The 25,124-nt window shown below is 37.7% G+C and overlaps 1 protein-coding gene across 20 annotated transcripts in view; it reads left to right on the top strand.

Annotated features, from left to right (window-relative positions):
- The window catches only part of KCNMA1 (potassium calcium-activated channel subfamily M alpha 1), a 510,287-nt gene that overhangs the window by 262,213 nt on the left and 222,950 nt on the right, over positions 1 to 25,124 (top strand). The window lies entirely within an intron of this gene.

Here is a 25,124-nt window from a genome sequence, read left to right as displayed (position 1 = left end):
TTATAGGACTTTGTCTAAATGTTTCAATTTTCTCTCTTTAATCCTTGAAAGAGAGGTAGAATTATATCTATATATTTATCCAGTTATTGTGTAATGATTTTAGTCACTGAAGATACTTTGGTCCCTCTGCCACTTACGAAGGGTGCCAGAATGAATGTAACAGAAGTGCATTATGCATTACGGTGCATAGAGACAGACCTGCCTCTTTAGACACATACCTTAATGGACCCTCTGTAGTGTAAGACGGATGCATCATAACGACCTAGCCAGTTGTGTATTTTATTTACAATGCTGCCAAAGGGACTGCTGAAATTGCTGGGTTTATGTTCCATAGAAACACTGGTGTTTCTTGCTTACCTTCAGAGATCACAAAATAGCCTCCAAACGTTAACAGTATTTGGCCAAATGCTGATCTCCTATGTGTTCAGTCAAGTGCATGTTCTTTCGTTATTTTTCATTCACAGTGGCCCTCCATATGTGTATTATGAATGGGGTTTTTTTTAATATGAATTTGTAATAATTCTTTTCAGCAAAGAATATGTTTTACCCCTTGCAGTACCTTACAGGTTAATTGAACTGTGGAGTTCTACAATCTCATCCAATATGTAAAAAAAAAAATCTGTATTTTCCTGTATTTCCTGTATTTCCATTGCTTCAAGCAATGCTGGTGGAAACTTGAATCCGTTAAATTGCACATTAATGAATCATTGTTTAATGCAGTAATTGTTTCCTTAAGTCCTCTTATTTGAGTGTAGTGCAGTACCATTCTTTGTATGTAAAATGTATATAATTTCAAATAAGATCAACATCTATTGTTAAGTAATTCGTAATGATATTGAACAGTCATGTCAAGACTGAAAACTCTTTAGTCACGTAAGTACTTGTCAAAAGGTTACCAATTTAAATTGAGCACCGTTCTTCAGTTTCTCAAAGCTGTTTGTTAGACAGCCTTTGACAAATTTCATCAAAGGATTGGCAAGTAATTGATTTGGCATCACACTGTAGACTAGAGTTTATATGTGAACTGTTCCTTTTTGGCTGATGTAACCTCTAAAAAATTAATCTTTTCACTGTATCGGAGAGTGGTATCATTCTAAACTAGGATAGCAGTGAATAATTCTGCTGTGGTGGGAATATCTTTTCTTTTATGTGAATAGAACGTTTTCAGAGAACTACTGCTTTCTGAAAAGAACAGAACAAACAGCTGAACATATCAAGTGATCTGAATGCAGCTGACCAAATGGCTATGTACACTTCAGAACAATACTGGCTAAGTCCTATTACAAGTTTTGGCGGGTTCGATGTATTAGCTTCCTGACTTGAGTGTCTCAGACTGTGATCACTTATGTTAGTGTTTTGTTGATGACTTGTGGTCTGGCGTATATGCAAATTTAGTACTAAGTATATTCAGAAAATTATTCATTACATTGGAAGTTATTGGTTCCATTCATAACAGGATTAGATGAAGAGATTTGTTTAAAAGAAACAGAATTTCCATGCATTTGATAGATACATGGGTAGGGCACACAGATGTTTCTAATCTGCAAACACTGTCTCTAGAAGTTCAATGTCTGTGGTCTGAAAATCATACCGGAACGTTTCCTTACATGTGTGCAAGTGCTATAGAGTAGCCATGGTGGATTTCACAGTTTGCCGTGAGCTGTGGTGGTTTAACCTTAACACTACAGTTAAACCGCCAAAGAGTCTAGCCAGGGATGGAAGAGGTCACGATCTCCAGCTGCCAAAGAACTGTGATATATTCATGGGCAAGCAGGAGGAACTGTCAGTGGTCTGGTTGAGGGGCACTTTTTCCCCCTCTTTTTTTTTTTTTTTTTTTTTTTTTTAATCAAACCGCTTTCCAAAAGCAAGTTGAATCAGTTCGCCTTAAAAGCAAACACTGGTGCAAACTTCCAAAGCAGCTAGTGCATTTACATTGAATGGCTATAACGGACCTGCCTCCAGAATATACATGCTGTATATCCTTGGAAGGAAATCTGTGAACTGTAGCACACATGCATTGGCTCTTGTTCACACATTGCACATGATGACATCTGTTGACACTTAAAGTATTGTTAACAGCAGAGATCAGAAGGACATGGTATGTGACAGCAGTTGTGGCTGCCAGCAACTCTGACGGTATTACATGGCAGGCTTGGAAATATCTGTTAGACTCTGTACTGTGTCAAAATATAGGTAACTTAGCAAGGCTGGCCGAGGAGTTTATGGTTGAGAGCTGGAGGATTTTTGACTGCTGAAATAAGGGCTGCTGTTTTGCAGTGAGAACTTCAAAGCTGTAGACTTATAGCAAAGCTGTCTCCTGTAATAATGGTGAAGTGCATCGGTTCATGCTCAGAGAACCTTTCAGGCTTCTGTTAGCTCACTGGCTGGCACTGAGAACATTGTTATCAAGAGAGCTCAGTTATTGCACAACTTCAGGAAGCTGGCACTGTGATGGTGTATCACTCATTAAACTTTCAGGCAAATGTAAAATGTTGATACGGGAAAAAGTTGACAGAAGAGGAAAGATGTCCCAACCACTGGCTAGTCTCTTTGTAAATGACTTCTGTTAACATGTGTTGATAATGATGTTTGACCCTAAACATAGGATTATGCAACTAAACATTGGTAGTTAAAGGCCAGGCTGCTTGGAAGGCTAAAAGCTGTAAGTGTTTCAGGAAACGCACAGCCAAAGGAGCTGGTTTCTGTAGGTGTCACTTCAGTGCTTGCCATTTAGAGGTTAAACCTAGATAAGGTTCTGTGAAGATTCACAAATTAAGATGTTAAAAAGCTAAAAATCTGCATGTCCTTCTGCACCGATGTTAATATTGGTGTTAAATTTAAATTTTCTCAAGTTTAACTGTAGTGTTTAAATCTGTAGAGTCAGCATTGTTATGAAAAATCATACTTTTCCATGTAGCCAACAGTGGAGCTATGACCTTTAGTTAGTGTTTTCCCAATAAAACCATGACATAATTTCTGCAGCCTGGTAGTCATTCCAGGACTTTTGTAAACTGAGTTACGAATATTTTATTCCGACATGTTCATGTTGCTTTTCTCTGTTATCAAAGTACCCTTTAGTACTTTACCTTGACTTTCCTTTCTTTCGCATTACTGTTGTCCTTTAATATTAGAATAACTTTTGCTAACATTTGTACAAATATGTTTTGCAAAAAAGCACTCATATCTAAACTACAGGAGAATTTTATTGCTTTATTCGTGGGCTTCCTCTGAAAGGGAGCAAGGTAGCTTTATATTGTGAGATGGATCAGGAAAACCATCTTTTCTATGGATTTTTATGTGCGATCAGACTACAGCTGTATGCTTGCCAGTGCCTGCAGAATGCATAGGTTATGTTGTAGGAATGACATTTTCTTAATGATACACATTTTTGTAACTACCTTTTTCCTTTAATGGAAAATAACACTAGGTAGTAATGACAAAATAAAATAATGCGGATAAATGCTCATTTTGAGTTTGTTCCATCTCATTTATGTCCTTAGCATAACAGCCATAAGACTGTATTTTTGTTGTCCTCTCTTTCACTGCTTAAAACCCTGTAAATTAATTTTTACTGTGGAAGTCAATTTTGAGAGCACTTACTAGGGAAGACAGATTATGAAAGCAATTCCACAAATAATACTGTGCAGCTTTTACTTAAAAGCAACAATTTATAATCTTGCAGCTCCTGGCCAACCTCCCATACATAAGCCTGCGATAATATTTCCATCAGAAAAATACTTTTGCATCTCAGCCATTAAAATTTTCTACAGGGTTAAATATTTACTTGCTAGGTTTCGGCCTGGAAGAAATTTCCTTCTGGCATCAATCGGCCTTAATGGCCCTGACAGGCTCCGCAGGGGCCTCTCCCCACACATGGCCCGGGAGCCCGCTGACACTCCTCCGCAGCTGGGCTGCTGGGGTGCTGCCTCAGCTTCAGCTGGGATTTACTGGGTCCACCCAGGCACCTCTGCCCTGCCTTGCCCTTCCCCTGGTGATCGGGACCTTTGGCGGGACCCGTTTCTGGCAGCAGTGCGCTGCGTGAGGGCCCAGCCAGGCCTCTGGCACAGCACCCGGGGCTGCTGGTTACCTCCCGCCGTCGCTGTGCCACGATGGGGCTCTGGGGTGCCCAGGCAGGGCGTGCGCGAGGCTGGCCCAGCCCGTGGAGGCCTCCTGGGGCCCTCGAGGCCCTGGCGTTTCGCAGAACAGCGTCAAGATAAGCCATTCATCCACTTCCGTGAGATGTGGTGGTGACACAAACGTGCAGTTTGAATGTTTAGACACTTTTCCATGATAATTAAAATAAATAAAATACAAATTAGATTAAATCCCCAGCCAATCCCAGGAAATAACCAGAGAGCTTGGCAACGATCCCCAGTCATCTTAGCTGAGGTGGGGGAAGCCTTCTGTTTCATAATCTGGTGATCAGTTTAAAGCTGAACATGTGAAGAGGCACCGGAACGCTCTGCCTGAAATTTTCGAGAGAATCTGTGGAGCCCTGATTGCTGAAAGCAGTTTAAAATGAATTGTGGGAGTATTCACAAGTCAAGGAGATCTTAAATTAAAAAAATTAATTGCTTTCCTTGAAATTGTTAATCCAAACTGTATTAATTTTTATAGTCTTTCTTCCTGTCTTGTTTGCTCTCCTAGCTCTTCCTTTAAGCATGCTTTATGTTGTAGTTAAAAATGTTGTTTCCTGGGCAGTGCTTTTATAGGGGCTACCAACCAGGCACAGAATGTTGTTGGTTTTTGTGTGTGTTTTTTTTTTTTTCTTTTTTTTATTCTCAGAAATCTCCCTAGTGATTTTTCTACCACATTATTACATAGCTGTACTATTCTATCTCATAATAATGTGATTTTGTGCAAGTAGAATACCTGCTAATATATGATAACTCAGACTTTTACCAAGATGTAGTGCAGTTATATTAATTGTACAAATAAACTGTAATCAGCTACAATTTGCTTCAACACTAAGACAGGATTTGTATTGGAAAAGCTGAGATTGTGAACTCAGGAAATTGTGGGTTTGTACACCAAAGCACAGCAGGGTTTTCACCTCAAAGTTTTCTAGGTCATCCAGGGAGAAGATGGATAGTTTTCCTGTTGTGCTGTATTTATGTTACTGTAGACGCTCTAAGTCCGCTTGATCAAGGTTCTGATCGATTGGCTTTTGAGCAAATGCAAGGTAAAATACAGAATGTGATATGAGCATAGGGTAAGATGAGTAATAGAATAATAGGAGGAAGAAAACCTCCAAACAACCCCAAACCTATAAACGCAATTTTACAGCTGGAGGAAAGAGGCACATGTAGAATGGTTTGAGGAGAGGAGAAACCAATATTTTCATTTGCTTTACCTACAGAATCAGTGCTTTATTTTAGGGTTTTATATCCTCAGTACATTTTGTTTGTTTGTTTAGTACTAGGCAAGCTCAATTGCATTACCCCTGGTGGTTTAACCTGTAGCGAAACTACAGTTTTGGCTGAATATTGTAGCTCAGATTATTCTTCATAGTTCCAATTTTGATTAAGCATATGTAAGAGAGGTTTTTGAATGACAAACATAGGAAATGTGATCTTTTGTAAGGTAATAGCAATACAGCAGCAGTACTACAAGCTAATTTTTCCTAGTGGCGTTTGGAAAAACAATCTGGTAGAGAAGACAGTAAATTTTCAGTGTCTGTGCAGCATGTTAATCATTCCAGCAACAGGTGCTGTGATTGCAAAATGTGTTGAATGGATTTTAAGATTGTTGTTGTTATTGTTAGTGGTAACCCTGAGGCCTGTGCATCTTAACCTTCAGAACCTCTCTATGCTACATAAAGAAATGAGAAAGTAATCTCGTCTCTACCAAACCCACAAGTAGAGTCAAAAAACATACGGATGTACAGAACAGACAGAAGGACAAGCAGAAGGACGAAGGAAAAAATCAAAAGAAAGAAATAAAACATGTCTCCACTAATTCCCTCATTGATATGATCATTTGAGCCATGCAAAATAAATTAAGGTCACTAAGCTTATTCATTTTGGGCAATATGCCACACCTTCGTTCTGGATCAAGAGCTCTGGCTTAACATGTGATGATTATTGTCTTACTTGCTAGATCTCTCAAAATATTTGGGACTCCCACGACTTTCTGTCACTTTTTGGCCGCTGCTCACAATCTTTTGAACAGCTGCTGTTAGATCAGGAATTTCTGGCTGATTTTCTTGTGAGATTGCAGTTGCAGCTCCAGCTGGTAATTGTGGGTTGTAGGCCTCACCTGTCACCAACAGAAGCTTCTGTTCTTAGATCATGTAGTTCCTGATAGCAACTCACTTTCCTATTTTTTTGTGTGGAAGGGAAAGGCAAATTGAAGTTCACCAATACAACAATTAGGGTTACCACCAGCAAAGGCAGAAAAGACCATCACACAATGGGAGTCATCTTCCCCCAAAATGGAACTAATATTTGCTGATAGACTTGGTTCATTCTGCTCCTAGCTCTTTTCATCATCTTCTGCCAACAGTAGAGTTGGGAAGGACAGATGACCAGGGTAAAAGAAGACAGTATGTGTAACTTACATTGACAAAGGTGTGGGTCCCAGTTTTGGAATCAGAATTTTGAAAACAGGCTAATGAAGATCACCCTTTGATTTTTAAGGGCATTCCCCAGGGGTGCTTTTGCTTGACTTGGCAAAACTTATCTTCTACATACCTAACTGAAAATCAACATTAAGAAATAGTGGTATATTAATTACTTTAGATGATAGTAGAAACTAATTTCTTGGCATTCATAGTAATATCTTGGATGTGCAAGAAAAAAATAATGCAATTTTCACTGGTCTGTATGAGCTTAAGAATTTTGCTCAGAAGGTAAGCCCATCGAAGACAGCAAGCTACGATCTGTGATTCCTGACCAACGGTCAGAGTAGAGTCTCTTGCTAAGCCATTGGGACTGCAGAATCTTCTAACCTAGGCTGTAAACTTTAGCTTCCTGAATATTTTTTGTTTGTTTTAGTAGTTGTTTGAGCAGTTAGTTTACATGTAGAGGTCATAGGCAATTTGGTTATGAAGGAACTGGCAGTTGGGCGCATCGCTGGCCATGTGACTGGTAACTTCCAAAAGATTCTCTTTTGACAACAATGGGTAAAAATTCCCGTGATGCAGGTGTGCTAGGGAAATGGTGAATACAATAGGAGTTATATCTGAAAAGACAGGATAGTTATGGTGTCGACTAACACGGCGTGCGTTTCTCTGTAGGCAGTTATTGCTAAAAACATCCCAGTTTCCCATTCAGTTTTTAAGAGGTATATAAATAGTACCTGCTAGTTTACCCGTGAAAGATAAGATTCTTTGGGTTCATGTAAGTGCAAAATTACGAGGATTAAATATTCTTAGAGTGTGTTTTCTGTGTACTTAGTGTGTAACCACCAGATTTCTCCAAGATTTTGGAACTTGGCAAGTGGAAATGTAGGCAGACCTTAATCCTAGTGAGTTTATAGTATGACATTAGGAGCATTGCTTTTGCAATTTATTTGACATTATGAGTATTGCTTTTGCAAGTATCTATAACTTTTTTTATCTACCATTAGGAGACAATGCTTTTTTTATCTGTCTATTAAGCATTAGTACTTTAAGGTGCAGCTAGTGATACATTTTTACAATGAGAAATCTGGGAATTCTCAAGTTGTTCAGATATTGTACGTGAGAGAATTTACAAAGCCATGACTAATAAGCATGCTGTTCTGGGAGCTGGCACGCGAACCATGATTTTTTTCTGCCAACAGAGCACTGTCATGGCTGTTTAGTACCCAGTTAAAACAATCTTCCAATATTTTGGGAGAGAGAAGAGTCATATTGTGGGATGGAAATAAGAACGGATTTGGCAGCAGACTGGTCAACAGGTTCTTTCACCACATAGACATGTTTCCTCACAAAATTTGTGACGGATGCCATAAATGGCATTTAAACACATTTATAGTATATTTAAAGAAAATTGTAATGTTTAACTTGGCTGAGACCCTCCTAACTCTTAAATGATAGACCTACCCCCTAACTATTATGGTGCCAGTGAGCTGTGAAAGAAGATTGCTTAAACTATAAAACTATTGTTTGTGGTGCTTATACTGAACATCAAATTAAGGTCTTCTGGTCACACAGAGCATTGGACATACTTTTTCCATCCCCCTCCCAGCTGATGAAGCTGAGTTTCAAAATAACTTTTTAAGAATCAGTAAATCTACAGATCTGCAAAGTTGAGAGCATGGCAGATGAACTTAATATAGTAACAAGGGTGCTTTTAGTGTATCTTCCTTTATTCTACTTGGTCTTGAAAAATTTTCTCAGAAACCGTGAGGAAGGCTGAGAAATCATTATTTTTCCTTTGAGACTTTATATGTGTAATAGACTGATTTTCTTCACTGATACATAGAGCTGTATAGGTTTATTTTTTCCTTCCAGTCACAAGAATTTCTTCATATATCTTTCTTGTTCAGAAGACGACACCCTCTTCTTTCCCCACTCCCTCTCTCTGCAAACCCCCATGGCCTTCCTTACCTGTGCAATTTTGCAAACTGCATTAGTGTTAGGGCAATTAAGCTGCTGGGGTGAGTTCCTGCTGTAATCATAAAGTCAGGCAAAATTTCTTTTAAAGTATCAATTATTTTATAAAGTCTATTCTTCTAAATATTGTCTTCCTCAAATATTTGTTGAAAAATAAAAAATTGAATTGAATTAAAAAAAAAAATTTGGAGAAATTTTACAAAACACAAAGCAAAGTCTGTACCAGCTGCTAGAAATTTGTTTGTCTCATTGATGGTTGCTATTGACAAGGACAAGCTGTGTTAAAAGGATTGTTGAGATGATTGTTCTTGTTATTTGTCCTTAGTTATCATAATTAATAGGGATGTCGAGCACAGAATACTTTTTCATCGTGGACAAAGTCTGTGCTTGTCAACCAATCTATCGGTACATGAAAAACATGGTGATGGGATGGGACGGGATGCTGCTGCCCAGTGGTACAAGAGTGTGCAGGATGTCGACAACCTTCTGGAAGTCTTGCACCAAAGCTCAATAAGGGTTGATATGTGGGCGAGTTTGATTAATATTCCAGAAAGAAGTTTTCTGATGCTGGTTGCTACATGGATAAAACTTGGGTTTTTGGAGAAAGAGAGTTTTTGCAGGTAAGTGACAGTGAAAAGTAAATCAGATTTCTTTTGTATTGACGAGGAATGTCACTAAAAATTTTACGAGGTTTGGAGAGATGGGGAATGAACCTGCCTGTGTAGATTAATCAGTGGAGTAACCTCTCAGGCAGGAGATAAATGAAAATAAATGACTTGCCTGCATGAGAACAAAGTCTGCTGAGACTAGTCTAATATCATAAGTGTCTCACTCAAAGGCTAGTACCTGATAGACATTTGGAGCTTTCCTCTTTTCTGTATGCAAACAAACAACAAAAACCCCCCAAGGTTGAGTGCCTCCCGGACAGACAGAGAACAGGCAGAAGAGAACAGAACATTAAGTTTAAAATTCTAGTAAACAAGCAGACAACTACAGGTTAGTGGTAAAGAAATACCACAAAAAAGAAATAATACAAAAAAAAAAAAGTACATTTCGCAGGCTGACATAATTTGTATAAAGACAGATTTCTCATTCTCTGAGTTTTAGAAGTTAAAATTGGCAGACATTACCCTGAAGATTGCATTTTCTCAACATTTTGAAAAGCTGTCTTTAGAGTTATATGCTTTTTGGTATTTACAGAGGATAGCAAGTAAGTGATGTGGTATGAAGGCAAGTCTGTGAAGTACAGACAAATGCATGTATAGTACTTAAAAAAGCTTTTCCCAAAGGAACAGTTTGTTGCATGGTAAAAAAATTATTCAAGGAAACATTTCCATGCAACAAAATGAGGGAACACAGTATGAAAATAGACCGTAGCATGACAGCAGACCTACTAAGCAAATTAATATTCTGGGCATTAACTTCACAGCAGGTGGCTAGTAAAATTCCATGCAGGTGCATAGCTATTTATATCAATCTCTGTCATGATCATAATAAATTCTTGGAAAAGATATTTTAGTAGAGGAGGAGAGGGGTTCAGAGGTGGTTTGTTAAAATAAATAGTCTTTATTCCTTTTTCAAACTACTGATTTGGGTTTTTTCTTTTTTTTTGCCCTGCCCTTCCTGTTACAGGCTGTTCCATAACCATCCTACTGTAATAGTGAGAAAGCTTTTTATTTCCAAACAAAATTTATTCCTGGGCAGTGAATACTCGTTTTTCTTCTGACTACATAATTTGGATTAAAAGTCTATGTCCCTACATGGTGTTTAATCTTCAGTGTGCGCATAGAGAGGAATCATACCTATTTTCTTCACTTTGTCAGGTTAAGTAACCTAAGCTTTTAAATTTCTATCATTCAGTGGTCTTCTCATTTGTCAATCATGTTGGTAACTCGTTGCAATTTGAATTAATCATTCTGGGGCTGCTGACATCACAAATATCATATTTAATTCCAAGTGTGGAATTCATAGTATCCTTCTGTATGGTATCCCACTGGATGTGTCTTGGCTCATACAACCCATTCACGAATTAACTAGAACAGAGAGACATGAGAGAAAAAGAAGACTAAACGAGAAAAAAAAAGTCCTTTTCCTCACTAAAAGAAAGAAATGCATGATTGATAAAACTCTGTTTACTTCCTTAAAATAATAGACATTTAGATGCCAAAGCTATTGCCCTACTGTGATTTTTAGCAGCTTGGAACATCGTGCATCCAATAGCAAAGGACACTTCTAAAGAGATATACGTAAATAAATTAATATGTTTTCAGCGTTTTGTTGTGTGAGGGTGTGAAGAACTGAAGCTCATAACCAAATGAAAAACAGCAGGTGGGAACATGGAGTTGGGAAATACTAGTTGTTGGCACCACCATCCTGATCCATTGATTGGGATATCAGTTTCACAAGACAAGTTTTGAAAACTCTGTGTCATCCTAGCTCAGGCAGAACTGTTTATAGACAGAATTCCCCTCTCTGCACCTCCCCACTTTCTAAACAGTTGTTGCTCTGCTGAGGGGAACAAGGGAGGTTATTACCCTTGCAGTAGCATCCTGTCACATGACACAGATTCTCCGAGTAGGATTTTGTGTGACAAAATGGGGAAAGGAATCGAGTGTTGTTGCATTTAGAGGGCTCTGCAGCCGGTCTACCCCCTACTCTCATCATTCCTTGAAAACATTGTTTGGAATAGGAAGGGGTCCGTGGTACTTCTCTCACTTAGGTTCATCTTCTACCTCTTCTGAGTCGAAATAGCTTATGCACTCCCCTGTGGTTTGGTTTGAGTGATGGGGAAGGAAGCTTTCTGCTGAAGAGAATGCAGAACTCCTGTTAATTTTTCTTGCTGTCTGCACTGCCATCTGAATACAGCTAGCAGTTATACGAAGTTCGTATGCAGCTAGGTCTTAATTTCCAGCAGATACGAGGAAGCTGGTACTCCAGCTGGGAATTTGTGAAACTGTTTGCTGGCTGAAACACACATATGTGAAGGGAAGGAAGCAAAAAATGTGGGGATTGTGACATAAAAGCGTATAGGATTTGGGGGGTGTCCTTAGCGCTTTTGTTATAAGTCTTTCTAAACCTTCTTGTTCACTTTCATGTCTGTTCTTGGAAAGAAGGGTCATGTTAAATTGAAGAGTCATCTAAGATTAAAGATTATAGAGGCTATATGACTTGCTGTGACTATCAGCCAGCCTCATCTATTTGTGTCTAGCAGAGCAAAAATCAGAGAAAAGAGTGAGAAAAGAATTTAAGATTCACAGGAAACGTTTAAACCGTCTGGAAAGATGGTTCAAGCACATTTCCTCATGCTATTTGCAAAGACAAATTAAAAAAAAAGACATTTCAAATGTTCAGAAATTACAAGATTTAATATTGGTTTTGACAGTCTTGAGGTTTTGATTATCTTCAACAAGCACATCTGTAAGGGCCTTAAAGCTATCGGGACTGTTTTGTACAGCCTGATTTTCCCTCCACCTTCCTGCCACTCGTCTCCCCTCAAAGTAGTCACAAAATGTAGCTTAGAATGAAATAAACCTAATAGTGATTTGCAATGTGTGAACGACAGGCAAAATTGTGTCCATTACCTCTATAAAGAAGGAACTCACAGGGGTGTTTGTGTATTTTTTATGGTTTGGGTTGGAAGGGACCTTATAGATCATCTTGTTCCCATCTCCCTGCCGTGGGAGGGACATCTTCCACTAGACCAGTGTGCTCCAAGCCCCATCCCAGGGGTATGTCTGAGGATCTGAAACAGTGTTTTCGACTGTTTACAGCTTGCTGAGCTGTACGAGAAGATGAGATACACACTGACTAAAGCATGCCCTTGACAGCCGCGTTGGTGGCAATGTCTTCCACTGAAAAAGTAACTTCCAGCGAAGAGGGGTTTATAGTTGTAAGGAAACTGAGCTTCACAGAGCTTTGGGGCAGTATCACAAGTCTGTGGAAGCAGATATTGGAGATTGCAGGTACTCACTCTGTAGGGATGCAAAAAGTGAGTGGAAGAGAGCGTTGGAGGTGGTTGCTGGAGAAAATTCCTGAGAGTAGCAGATTTCAAGGGCTTAATCACTTTGGTTTAGTGAGAAGTGGATTGATGTGTGATTTGGTTATACTGTAAGTACGTATCTTTGTGAAAGAAAGTAAAAGGCTGTTTAATGTAATAAAGGCTTGGCAAGAATCAGTATCTTGAAGCTGATGCTGGACAAACTCCAATGGAAAATAAGGTATAAAATGTCGATAGTGTGAGTGACTGCCCACTGAAATATTCTATTGAGAGAAAATGAGGACTCTTCCCCTCTGTATGCGTTCGTGTTGGGAATGATTGTTTTTCCTGAAAGGTGCACTTTACTATGGCATAAATTATACTTCAGTTACAATGCCAGTACTTTACCTCCTTCAGAAGTAAGCTGGTGAAGTTCAGTGGCTTGTGGTGTACAAGACGTCCAGCTGAGTTCATTAACAGTTTCCAGTCTTAAGTCCTATGGATGTTTATCTTGGGATCCTGCTATCTTTTCTTGATGTACCTGTGTAAAGAATGATGACAATCTGTGTCATGGAAGCATCTGTGTGGAACTTGGATATCTCAAATCCCTTCCCTTATCAGGGTGGAGTATTGAAAGGCAGGAACTGTACAGAAATGGAGCTTGTGCCTTCAAAAGAAGGTTTTTGTTTTTGTTTCTTTTTTTTTACTCCACTAGTGAAAATTAAAGTGCGAGCACTTCACCTCCCAACCTGCCCTGCCCATTTGCATATCTAGGGTAGCCTAGTTAGTGTAGAGCTAGGATAAAAATAATGTTTTGTTTCTTGTTCCGATTTAGCTTCTAAAATGTATTTCCTCAGTCTCTGAAGTGTCTGTTGTATGGCAAGTATATATAATGCAAGGGTAGGTCATATAGGCCGGAGTAAACTGGTCAGTGCTCTAATGTGGCTCAAAGTCTTTTCAGTATGTATTTCAGATAGACAAGTGACCATTTTTAATTATGTGTAGATTTTTTATTTTACATACATGTCTTCAGATGCATGAAGTGTCTACTATTCATACATTTCTGTTTTCACAAATACTAATATCCATACTTATGATGTTATTAACACATGTCACATTTCCATGCAAGTCAATCAAGATGGAGTCTACTCAGTGATAAAAACTGCAGCAGACTATCATGCCACTTTTTATACGCTTCCATCTGCCTCCTTACAAAGTAAAAGAAATAGAAATCAGGAAAACTGAGTTGCAGTGTGTACCTTCAGATATTAACTTTGTCAAGTGGATCGAAGAAATTACTAAGAAAAATCCCTCACAGAAAATACTGACCATGAAAATTGTCAATCATCTTGATTAATGATCTCATAATTATCTACTAACATAATATCAAAAAAGGTAGTCTGTTAGTACATGTCATAAACATTTTGCGTAGTTTCTTACAGCAGGTTGGAAGGCAACATAGCACTTGGAGCATGGGTGATGTATAGTTCTATAATGTAATTTTTAGGAACATCATGAACTTGAAATGTAGTTAATACGAAAAAAAGTTGAAACATATTTTAAGTACCTCATATGCTCTTTTATTCTCCTGCCAGCTATACTGGCTTTAAGTCTTTCATTTGTTGAAGTTTGTATCTGTGGTTGTATGCTCACAATATGCAGTGAAAAATGACTAGGCAGAAAAGAATTATATTTTTAAATATGCGTAAGCCTAAAGACAGACACCCTTTTACAGTGGAAAAAAAAGCAGTAATTCCTTTCCTATGGAGCGTTTAGTCTTTGCTGTTCATACAAAATGAAAGTAGTGTAATGCATTTGTATGAAAACCCTAAAATATTTTGATTCTAAATTACTGTACAATCTACACTTTAACATAAAAAAAAAATTGTTATGCTGCTCATTATAACTGCTCGTGTTAACAGTAAGAGAGAAGGGCATAAACAATTATGGCATATGGCTGGTCTATATCAAAGCAAAATCATGCCACTCTAGTAAATGGAAAAGTTTTCATACTTTGCAGGTGCACAGATTGTTTTAGCTCTGTGTTTATTTGAATTTCTATCACCCTTCAGTTATGCATTTGCATAGTATTAAATTCTTAGGCATTTTTAACTGCAGTGTTCCTTGATGCACGTACCAAATAGTGATGCTGGCATGAAAACTTTTCTCAGTTTTTCTCAAAAATTAATCAGAGAAGGGAGTTTAGGATAGTTTATTTTATCTTTTTTTGATCTAGAACTACATTAGTAACACTAATGCATTCTGGGAGAGGGAATAAATATACATAAAAGAAAAATATTGCTTTAATAGAGCTGGTGTAGCCTTTCAAAGTCCGTCGACTGAAAACCTTGATTGTTATGGAAGCACAGAGATTGTTCCGTATGTATATGTTTCTTTACTGGTGTGGAACTGAAGTAGTGTCCCAGTCAGCTGGGAACATGTCTTTCAACTCCTTGTTTTTCCCGAGGCTATAATTCACCATCAGACTCAGTGTAAGTTGAAAAGCATGTCTGTCAGTGAAGTTGCAATAATTTCTAACTTCCAATGTGTCGCTGCCATTGTGTATGATAAATCTAACCCATTTTAAGGCCTCAGGGATGCATGTAAGCTGCTAGAAGAGGTTGCATGAATTACAGAATATTGGTTCTGGTAGTCTGTGTTCCACCTAAACAAGCATCAAGCAGGGAGGGAAGCCCCCTGTGGACTTATAAGGCTGGTCTAATTGCTTCTATTCAGCTAGTGCCAAGATTTACAGTACTCATGGTTTGATGATTCTGTGGTTAATGAAGTTTGGAGATGATTTTCCTTAGTGTTCAAAAATGCTAATTCTTCTAGCTTTCCAGAGTGGCTTCTGCGGGGTGTGCCAAAGGGATAATAAAGAATATAGAGATTTACTAATAGAGTCATAAATGAAAGAATTACTACGCCATGAACTAAATGGTGGTGCATGGGTTCTGTTGCTACACAGATAGAAAAGACTTTCAGTCCTGTAGCATTATGTGAACATACAAAAAGCAGACTTCTCCCATGTGAGGTTTTTTTTTTTAATTGCTTGTGATGATGCGATGAAATGATTCAAACGCTTGCATAATTTTCTACAGCAGTAGAAGTAAAAAGCCTCTTAAATTATGATACACAAACAATTGTTATCTATGGTAATTTTCAATGTTAAATTTTCAAAATTTAGTATGCAAAAATAAGTATCTGAGTCTAATGCTTTAATGTTCTAATTTACAGAAGTACTAAGCACTCAGAACTGCTGCTGAATTTGGTGGGATATGAAGGTTCAGCCCACAGATCATATTGCTTTGGAGTCAAATGCCTAAACTTCACAAAAGTATGAGAATTTTAGTTTTCAGCAGTTCTAGTAAAAATAGTTATAAATACGCTTAGTGAAACTTTGTTTGAGGTTTTGTTGACATATATGTTTCTTAATAAAACTATTGTGAAAATGTTTTTCAGTTAACTGCAACTCCTCCCAGCTCTTATTCAGCTCAAAGTTTTAGGTCTGTCAATCTGACACCTTTGTTAAAAAATGTCCTTTGGCAGTGTCATCACGAAAATATAGATCTACCCACAGAAATTTTCATAAAGCTGCTTTATGGGTAGACCTGAAGGTCTAGGATTTTACAGTAGTGATGGGATGGTGGCTGCGCTAACATGCTAATCAATAATACCGTGCAAAAGTTCGTCATAGATGGTTTGTAACTTAAAGTCTGTGATCAAATGCCTTATGTTAGAAAGAATAATTAAGGATCCAGCTGTTCCATAAAGCAGAATCCTGATAAATCTTCCATCACGCTAGTCCGTTTAATGGCTGATGATCATTGCAGAACACTTCTTTAGATAAGCAGGTATTGAATAGAAAAATGTTCTTTACTGTCATTGTCAGAGATGGATTAAGTAGTGTGTATTTCAGTCCTTACTGCATTATCTACTACTACGGTACGCTTGCTTTTCCTAGAAGTCCTGGGACACTGCTCTTCCTAGTTCTGTAATAGATTTGACTTATTTTCTTCCTGCTTTTGTCTAGACAAGCCCTTTGGGATTAAAGGTGTTTGGAATATTCTAGTAATAGTCTTTACGGTATTCCCAGTCAGCAATGTAGAACCCTACTAAATCATGTTCTAGTAGAAAGTCATGTTATTTCTATGAATAAGTTGTAGCTTAAAATTCTCATCTGTTCTTTTTCCTTAGCTTCCCTAAGACCTTGACTAGACAAGTTCTGATGTCAGTTGCTGTGTCCTTCCTTTCCCCTTGGTATTTCTTAATTTTCCAGGTTCTATCAGTGCTCTACCTTGCCAAGTGTGTTTATGCAGATATGCTCCTTCAAGAGGATGTAAAATGATTTTAGTTATTTTTTAAATTCTTTTTTGCAATGTTGACTTAAAGAAAATGGTTCATCTTCTATTTTTTTCTGTACCATCTTACATAAATTAAACTTTCAACACCCGTGCAGTGGTTGTGCATCTTACCCCAAACACACATTCTGCAGAGCCAGAGGTTTCTGCCCTTTCTTTAACTTAACAGCTGGTAATATTTGTTATGCTAATTCACTTACATGGAACCACTGATGCAAGCGTTACAAATTGGGAGTTAGGGTTTTTTTCCAATTTTCAGTACAAAACAAAACAGAGTGTATTTTTTCCTCCAGTATGACTTGGCAGCGGGAGCAAGAGACAGGTGGAGTATTGAATGCAGGGAAGAAAGACAGAGTTGTCCTGTAGGAAGCAGAGACGAGCAGTCTGCCCTCTCATCACGAAGGCCAATGCTCTTGACCAGGTGTGGTTGCTTCAGTAGATCACAGGTGGTGACCACTTCAGCAGATCAGACGCAACGCAGGTTCCTGGCCAGAAGGCAGCTAGGTCTTGCCTTCTCTTTCTGTCTTTCTTTCATTACCTGCATATCAATCCTTTCAGCTATTACAGATCATCTGGGGAAAAACAAAATAATTACGAAAAGGTATAGAAGGACATTACAGAGAAAATCCTGGGCAGACAGCGATAAACTGGGGTGTGGTCCTTAAATAGTGTTTATAGGAAGAAACGGAGAATTAGGGAGACATTTTCTGATTTTTTTTTTTTTTTTCTTTTTTTTTTCTTTGTGTGAGAGAGACTGGCTGGGAAGAGATGAGTTCTGGAAAGGAACCATAATGGCCTTGATGGAGGTGGGGGAAGAGGTGAGATAAACAGCTACTGCAATTGAGACAGGCTGCTGTTAGTCTACCCTTGTCTGTGAAAGGGTGGCTACTAAGTATGCTCACTGAGAACTGTTCTAGCATGATATCTCAAGGCTTGTCTCAAGGCACTGTTACTTCATGGGAAAGCAAGCTTTTTCTCTAGACCAGCTCTCTGTCTAGACCAGTTCTCTGTCATAAACACGAATGCTTGATGTGAATTGAATAAGCTTAGCCACCTAGGGAGAATTTGAAACTCCAATGCATTTGATTTTGTAGCTAAAATGCAGTGGTAATCCAATTGTTCAAACCACCGTGGTTTAAAAGGTATGAATCCAGTCACCTTGGAGTTCCAGTGACTTGCTTATGGCCATCTTCAGTCAAGTAATTCAGAAGGGTTACTCAAACTTGTTGACTCTGCTACCTGGTTAAGTGAAACCAAGTCCAAAGACGTAAAGGGATCATACAGACAGTAACAGTTATGTTAGCACACGGCTGTGCAGAATATTACTCATATCACTTTTATTTACTGATTAGACTTCACATTTCTGTAGTGCGATATTTAGTACATTAAACACATATCATCAAGGCTTCCTCGGTGGCTTATTCTCGTTTTTTTTGCAATTATTCTCTTCGGCGTACATTGTGCTTCAAAGTTAGGTAACTAATTATGCACTTCCACTTGTATCGGCCTCTTTGTTTTTACACTTATTTTCTTTCTAATTTTGTTGTGTTTGCTATCGTTCTTCTGTATGGAGAGGCAGAGATTAGATTGTTCTCAGTAATATTTTTAGTGCGTGATCTGTGATGTGAAATTTTTACATCTGTAAGTTCAGACCTGCTCCATTTTCGTTTTCTTCCTTTCCCAGATTCAGTCTAGTGTATGTAATTGTAACTAATTCCTCTGGCTCACTGTTCCTGTATTCTTGAAGGATAAATTCTTTTCTTAATTTCATATTATGATTTCCACAGCCTCAAAGCTGGATTATAGATATAGAATTCTAGAACACATATAGATACAGAATTCTGTAATATAGGATTTTATTCTGTTATTGTACAATATCAGAGTAAAAATTAGATCTTAATATTTTGGAAGAGCATCTGTGGCATAAATCTCTGTCATTTTAAATTATATTAATAATATAAAAATCTTTTTAGCTTTCCATTAAAAAATTAAAATAGTTTGATGTAATTTGATAGATTCTAATTGAAGAGTAAACATCTGTTCTGTATTATGGAATATGGAGATAGCAGTTAGTGATCCCCTTTGCTGGCTACTAATTTTCTGAAACAAAAACTCTTGTGACAACAATGTTTTACAGTCATTTTATTTCTACTATACTACAAGATATAATGAAAATGCAATAACAGTGGTTGATGGATTTGGTTTTTGTTTTTTTTTTTTTTTTTTTTTTTTTTTGGTGTGTGTTAAGAGTACAGTTTGCTTATTGCACCATTGTGGCAAATCTTCATTTCAATTGTCAGGTTTAAGTGATTCCACTATAGAGAAAACCAGATTATCCATAGTCTGCTATTTTTTCCAACATCATATTATGAGTAATCTGATTTTTGGTGAATGCTAATGCAATATCGATAAAATTATCTCTTGACTATTTCTCCTAGCAACTTACACTTTTTATTTAAAGTATAGGCATGTGTTATAGTTTGGCTGTGACCAGCAACAAAAGCACCACGCGGCCGCCCCTCCCCCTGCTGCGGTGCGGAGGAGAATGAAAAGAAACAGGCAGAACCTGGTGGGTCAGGATAAGGGCAGTTTAACAGAACAGCAAGCAAAGGGAACAATAACAGCAACGGTACAGATAAGGAGAAAACACAACACAAACCGCACAACCCAGAGAGCCGCCCTCCACGACTGCCACCGCGAGCTCCCGAGCCGCGAGTGAGTTCCCACCGCCCTGTTCCCTGCCACCGGAACCCAGCATGAGGCACATGGTATGGAATACCCGGCTCTGTTTGGCCAGGTGGGGTCAGCACGCCTGGCTGTGCCCCTTCCTGGATTCCAGTGAAAATTAACCCTGTCCTGGCCGAACACAGGACAGCGTGTTTTGTCAAATTCCTTCTTGAAGCAAGATGGTACCACCTTACATAGCTTTAATATTTAGTCCTTGTTCTTCTTTAGGTTTATAAAATAAGGATGAATGTTTAATTGTGTCTTTATTGTAGACTCGTTGAACTTGATTTCACTTTAACATCATATCTGACTAAGCACAAGGAACTGAATTTTTGAAATGTCAATACAAAGTGCATAGAAAAAAGCAATGTATACAAAAATATTGACACATTCTTATACATTTCTTATAGTATGGAACGTGTAATGAATTAAATTTTTCAAAACCACTCAGGACCTTCAATCATTGGATTTCTTAAAAACATCAACTTTTAGTTTTAGCAAACTTAAGCAAAAAAATGACAACAGCTTGCTAATGCAGTACTCCCTCTAGATTCTGGAAGCTTAGATGTACTTGGAATTAAGTGAAGGCCAGAATGTTGACATGTTAGAAAGTTTCCTTTGAAGTCAGAGGGGAAAATTCTTGTTGCTGTAAACATTTTCCTAAATACAGTCAAAAGCAATAAGAATAATACAATTAAAGCTTGTTATTAATTACTGATACTAATCATGGTTAGGTTTTTCTGTATTTGTAAGAGCTACGAAGCATTGGGAAAAAAACTATCTAGATGTTTGAAATCTTTGTTCATGCAAGTATTCAGAACGGGTTAGACAAAAAGGCTCTGAATACCAATGAGCTTTCTTTAAAGAGTAGGTTGGATCAGTTATTTTTGTGATACTACTACCAGTTGTAGATTTGTATGGAATTTTTGGACACTATTTATGCAAGGCTCCATCCAATGTGCTTAACACTGCATGTGAATAATGTACCTGAAATCCATGCAGTATATAGGCAGAAGCATTTACAACATTAAGACTGCAGTTTGACCCATCTGATTTAACCGCTGTGTGTCGTGGTATGCCTAGGAGAAAACTGAAAGCTAGCCAGCCTAAACTTTGCCAGTAGTTGTCTAGAGAAGGACCACAAAAATGATCCGAGGGCTGGAACACCTCTCCTAGGAGGAAAGACTGAGAGAGTTGGGGCTTTTTGGCCTGGAGAAGAGAAGGCTACAGGGAGACCTTAGAGCAGCCTGCCAGTGCCTGAAGGGGGGATTGTAAGAAAGCTGGGGACAGGCTTTTTTGCAGGGCCTGTTGCGAGAAGATGAGGGATAATAGTTTTAAAGTAAAAGAGGGTAGACTTAGACTGGATACAAGGAAGAAATTTTTTAGAGTGAGGGTGGTGAGGCACTGGCAAAGGTTGCCCAGAGGGATGATTGATGTCCCATCCCTGGAAACATTCAGGGCCAGGTTGGACGGGGCTCTGAGCAACCTGATCCAGTTGAAGCTGTCCCTGCTCACTGCAGGGGGGTTGGACTAGATGACCTCTGAAGGTCCCTTCCAACCCAAAGCATTCTATGATTTATTAAAAGGAATTTCATATTCAGGGATTGGAAAGAGTTGAACTCCAGAGCAAAATATCCCATCAGTTCAGTTAAATTTGATAGCTGTGATAATTTATTTTCAACAGCACAGAATCCTTTATAGTGATTAGAATTTATAATTTGCAACAAACATTTATGATCTATATAAAGTTCGTTATGGCTTTTGGCTATACCAAAAGGGAGAAACTTTGACCATTTTAGCTTGTTAGGAAATTAGTAAGTTTGATAGCTTCTCTCCAGCTGAAGCAGAGAAACTTCTAATGTGAGGTTGGTTCGTAGCAACAATCTGAAAACAGAAGACTGAATCTCTTCTTGAGCCTAATAATTTGATCTCTCAAGACTAGTGAAAAAACACTGTTCACAGGACAATAGACTGTTGTGAAGATATATGGTAAACTGTAATTTAACCTGATCTTCAGAGATCCTTACATTTGTAGCATCTGTCATCCTCTACTGCATTAGTAGCAGATACTGAGAGATATGATTCTTCTCCTTTTGTTTTTACGTTGTTATGTTCACGTTCAGACTGATGAGATTGTAGAACTAAGGCTAGCTCTGAGTTCTGTCTGCATCTTGAGGACTTTTCTATCATGACTAGATGAGAAATTACCCGTGTCTTATTTGTATTAAGAGTAAATGGACTGTTTTTCATATTTTGCTAAATCAGTGCTTGTCAAGGGAGAAAAGATAGCTTATTTTATTTCCACAATAATGGTTAAGTATACATACATAATATGTATCATTTACGTTGTGATACATACATAGATGTTATGGTACATACTATGTATGCCATAATTCCTGTTAATGACCGTACAGGGCCTATTTGAATGGCACTCTTGGGAAGTCTCCAAGTCCAGTTTCTAATTTTTTGGGCTTCTCATCTGCTTGCCTTAATTTACTAGGTTGCTGGCTTCATCAGCAGTACTTAAGTCTATCTTGACTTTTTCCTATTCAACGACATCTGCATGCATAGTGCAACAATTTGTAAGTGCATACCTGGACACCCAGGCAAATGTTCACATCTTTAATATACAATTAATGAAACGTCCTACTAGTCTTGTTAAATAGCACACAGTGGCAGAAAGTAGTATGGGTCATAACTGGATGTTCTGTCCCTGTGAAAAGGATGGAAGCATTTGGCTGGAAAAAGAGTATTTCATTATTTAAGAGTAGTGCAACTGGAAGTTTTATAATGGGAATATGTAATATTTTTTATAGCTGTCAAATTCAAAAGATGCAAACAGTTTTTGCAGCAAATCTGAGTAATTTCAAGAGGCCAGAAAATAATTTCTACTGTCAATTAACCAGATTTTATTTAAATCTAAATTTCTGTGGCAATTTGCAAAGTAAAAAAATTAATATTTTGAAAAATTATCAGGGAGTAAAAACAGAGATACCAAAAGCAATCGTTCTCCAACTGGAGCAACAATAGATTCTGTTAAAAAATTATTCAATGAGTACAATTTTAGTTTTGTGATAAAACTTTTTTCATTATTCCCTGAGTTGCTGCCCTGCATAATTCGTTGGTACCAACTGTAATAAAAATAGTGACCGCCTACAATTAAGGGCAATTAAGAAAAAATCTGCAAAACCAGCATACCTGTTGAAAAACATGGAACAAATCTTTTTCTAATGGAATATACACATAATATATTATAGTGTTACAGAATCATAGTTTTTTTCATCACAGGGTAGGATCCTCTTATGTGAGTGTTGCATTAAAATAAATGACAGGGTCAGCTATATGTTTCTGAGCTTATTGGAATCAGGCTATGAAGTACTGGGCCTGATGTACATGCCTTAAAACAGGCTCGGTGGTCACCCTATTATTCGGGTCACATTTTTACATTCAGAAAAACTATGAAGGTGAGTAAGGTAAAGGCAATTTAGAATTACCACTATTTCTGCAAAAAAAGCACCTGGTTTATTCAGCAGAAAGATGTCTTTTACTAAAAGAAGAGCAGAAGGTGGCTGAGTAAATCACTCATATCATTGCATCCTGTAGATTACCCATATTCATTCAGTCCAATACGTTATGCATTCAAATCAGTTGAAGTTGTGCCGTTTAGATCCTGTGTGCTGCATTGAAAAATTCACCTCTACTTATCTCTGTGTTAATTGTCTTCAGTTTTTCATCAGTTATTGAACGATATGGACATTTTGAAATGATCCTGTATCTCATTATTTCATCTATTGGTTTTCTGCGAAACACACTGAAAATTCAGATTTGCTTTGGAAGCTCAAATGAGATTATTTTGACTGAAATAACAAAATGCTTGTTAAAAAGGACCATTTGGATTTCAGACTTGTTACTGTAATTTATAATTCCTTCTCCCTCTTCTTTCTCATCTTTTTTGTCCTCCTCTCGAAGCATCTTTCCTCCCCCCGAGTAATACTGGTGCTGTGTACAGTATTTTGTTTACAGTAATATAAACATTTTCAGCCTGTGACTTCATTGCTGAAATAACTCACCTCTTTCATATCAACTCTTACCTAGGAGCCGTACAGCAGACTCATTGATGTAGGTTTTTTTCTGCATGGCAGCCCAGGCCAAGCTGTGGTTTCATTGCATGATGCAACTTCACCTTTTTTTGGTTGTTGGAATTAATTAGAATCGATTCTTGTATTGCCTGTGCATGCCATGTGCTTACCATAACGGTGTATACACTGAATGCAGTCTAAGCATTAAGTGCATGAACTGGAATTAAAAGAACCCATACAATTAGAAAGTTTGACCAAATGTCAATTATGCTTATCAATATCTTTAGTTAAGCTTTTATAGAATGAATAAGACTTAATATGTATCAGGTCTAGATATTTAAAATTTCCAGCATATTGTGGTAGCTTATTGAGTAGATAGGCAATAGCAGGGTGGTCAAGATGTGGGGAAGGAAGAGTGCGCGAACTCTTCTGTTGTGACAACTGCCGAGCGATGCCAGTAGTGTTCAGAAAGATAAAGTTTTCCCTGCTATCAACTTTAGCAGCAGGTGACAGTGGAAGGAGGTAAGATTATACATAATCATTTATTAATAGTCAGATTTTGGGAAGAATTTTGAAGTGCAGCAGGGGTTTTTTATAATATTAAATAGCCTGCGGAATAAAGTGTATTGATTTACAAAACACAAATAAAATGAAATTTCATGTGAAGAATTGTAATACTGCTCAAAGGTTCTTTTAAAAATGACACTGTGACCATCCTAAGAAACCTGTTATTCATATGTTCTGAAGGTTTTTAGATAAATCTTTTATCAGCACAGTAGATGATGTAATTTAATGCTAATCCTGTTGCTTCCTGGTAAAGTGATGAGATGGTGCTTTGGAAAGTGACTTAAAACATTGTGTCTGAACACAGTTTTGTAGTGCTGTTAATCCGTGCAAATGTTGGGTGTATGTGTTCAGAGGTTACATTTTGGGCTTTATGGGGGGGTCAAAGTTAATTTACAGATTTTAAATTAATAATCAACTTGGTGAATAAACGTTGTTTATCCCACACATTTAACTTTGAGGGCCTATAATGTAAAATGTTATGATGTTTGAAAAATAATTGTGAACAGATATATAAAAAGTCGAAATATGCTTTTAGTATGCGCTTTTAAGCAGATAACAGACAACGTGCAATACAATCAAAACAATAAAAAAGGGAAGTAATTTCCACAACTGTTGTCATGCCACCCACATACTGATACTGTGCTGCCCTGACAATGTTCATTATTTAGGATTACTTAAGATTTTCTTTTTAATGTTATTTCTGTATTCCACATAATGACAGTATTTTTCTTCTTCTAATGAAGGAAAATTCTTTTAGGACTGTAAAACTGCTCAGACATATGCAACATGAAGTTCTTCTTCCTGAAATGGGTGCAAAATGGATTATTCCGCCAGTCCTTTTGACTTCCCAGTAGCTCAGTGTGTAAGCCTGACTA

The sequence above is a fragment of the Opisthocomus hoazin genome, chromosome 6 (assembly GCF_030867145.1).
Source record: "Opisthocomus hoazin isolate bOpiHoa1 chromosome 6, bOpiHoa1.hap1, whole genome shotgun sequence".
Classification (NCBI taxonomy): Eukaryota; Metazoa; Chordata; class Aves; order Opisthocomiformes; family Opisthocomidae; genus Opisthocomus; species Opisthocomus hoazin.
The sequence above is the reverse complement of the archived record's forward strand: the minus strand, read 5'-3'. Positions and strand labels throughout refer to the sequence as shown.